Here is a 2,534-nt window from a genome sequence, read left to right as displayed (position 1 = left end):
CCTCTACGTGTGGCGGTGTGGAAGAGCCCTCTGCCGGGGGCAAAATATCATGAGCAATATGTGCATAGGCCCTGGTAACCCTCTGGGCCCAACTAGTCTCTCCCACAGCTGCTGCCTTGGCCTTTTGGGCCGCTGTCGCCTTTTTTGGAGGCATAACTACAAATGTAACAATTCGTTAGGGAGGAATCATCCTGATAACACAGCTCTATCGCACGATCTAAGACAGAAAGAAGGGTAGTATCCTAAATGCCCTGTAGCCTCCTGTTTATAGGTGTGGTGCACAACACACCGATAAACAAGACTCTACTAGACACGGTCTGTAGACATTCCGAGGACGAACCGCTCTGATACCACTTTTGTCACGACCCAACCCCGTAGGCCGTGACTAGTGCCCGATCTGGGCACTCAAACACATTCTAGTATATAGCAGAAGCCGACAAGGCTTTATTTCCAATTTAGATAATCTCCAGAAAATTTCGGCAGAGTTTCCTTTGTTTTGCAGACTATCCCATATACCCTGCACGCAGAAAATACCAACAAAGGCCACACAGGGCCAACAAAGCAACATGTAAATATATGCGGACCGGCCGCCGCGGCGAATGGGATCGCCCAAACACAACATAAGCACACAACTGTACAGAAAGACCCCAACCCACAACCATGTCCACAGACCTCTAAACAGACCGACAAAATCATATGACGGGACAGGGCCCCGCCGTACCCATGAATGAGAATATACATATGTAAGAGTGACAGACTATACCAAAAGATGGCTCTGAATAAGAGAGCACTCCAAATGGCAGAATAAGATCCTAGGCGGACGGATCAGCAAACCTGTTGTCGGTACCTGCGCGGCATGAAAACGCATCCCCCGAAGAAAGGGGGTCAGTACGAAATATGTACTGAATATGTAAAGCCTGAAGTACGGAGACAAAATCATAACTGGTGCAGGACATACAGAAAATCCAAAGTATCAGATACATAATTTCAAAACATGCAGAGTGTGTACAGAAACATATGTCATATCAAATCCGGCCCCTGCCAAGGGACTCGGTAGACAGAACGTGGCCACCCTCCCGACGCTGGTGCCACAACACAGAAGAATCAGAATGGGGCATAACCCCGTCACATAATATATCATATCAGATGGCCATAGCAAATCATATCAGAACAAGCGTACATGGCACAGCATACTCCACAAACCCATGTACGCGTATACCTGCCCCCTCACATCGAGGCACGGCGAACAATGCAAAGGATCACGCTTGACAACATATCCTGGCCCGGGCTCAGTGTGGGAAACGTTGGGGCATCAACAAATGGAGTAGTGAGAGACTAATGCAATTTAAAATATCATAAATGTTTTCAAAGACTCGATGAATCGTATCGAAGACAAACAAATCCGATGGAGTCGGACGGAATCATAGTAAATGCATTTCGGATATCATAATAAATTACAGAAATATAACCTTCCTGAAGTCATTCCGAGTGTCAAAATAATTTATAATATTTAATAGAATATTTAAAACATTATTCGTTAGGTGATTAGTAGGGTAGTCAAAACGTTTCTTTCAAAAGTCGCTTAAAAAGAAAGTTTTAGTACATTAAGGGCAAAACCGGCAATAGTGGGCCCGCCTCGGGACAAACAAGGCGGCGGGCTCAAATTGTGCCCTCTAAGCTTATGGTGTCACCTAAAAAGGTTCTACAGACATTCTATGACTCCGAGTAATTTAGAGCAAAATTGCATAATTCCAAGAAATAGCGTATCAAAATGGTTCAATTCTACTGAAGGAAAAACTGAGATTTTCTCTTGCGGATTCCGAAGGCCCAGAAATATTTCGAGGCCCGAATCCGACTCTAACGTACTAAGGGCATGCCAAGTGAAGAATTGGGGTAGCTTTACATACCATTCAAGCTCTTTACGCCTTTCCAAACTCACTTCCCGTTTCGTCAAAAATCTGCAATTGGTCCAGTTTACCAATTGTAAGTTATGAATACCAAAGTTTCAACTTAATGCATAATTGTCTACCGAAATTTCGGCAGCACTTCCCCTATACATATAGCACCCCGAGAATTCGACTCGGCTAGAAATCATCAACAACAACCCAAACGACAACATCAATATCAACAACGAACATTAAAAACACAAATATCCTTCAACTAGTCATCTTCCTAACAAGTTGCCATAACCTTCATTCTAGCCCAAACTTTCAAACTAGTATCAATAATTTTACATTCATCAACACTCAAGATCATCACCATATAGTTCTATAAACATTTCATATGGTTTTCCTCAAGTTATACACTCGATATACATAATATACAACTTTCCGTCAAAGTCATAACTTATGCAAAACATCAAATCTTTGGCATACAACTTCATAACATGTTTCCAACTTCCAAATTCATCAATGATCATCACACTTAACAACCAAACAACTTTATTTCCTTAATGTTGGCAAATCATACTAAAACGACATAAGTTTCTACATTCCAATTCAATACAAACTTATATCATTTTAACTTCATTTACA

The sequence above is a fragment of the Lycium barbarum genome, unplaced genomic scaffold, assembly GCF_019175385.1.
Source record: "Lycium barbarum isolate Lr01 unplaced genomic scaffold, ASM1917538v2 unchr_scaffold_103, whole genome shotgun sequence".
Lineage (NCBI taxonomy): Eukaryota > Viridiplantae > Streptophyta > Magnoliopsida > Solanales > Solanaceae > Lycium > Lycium barbarum.
Note: the sequence above shows the minus strand (reverse complement) of the source record.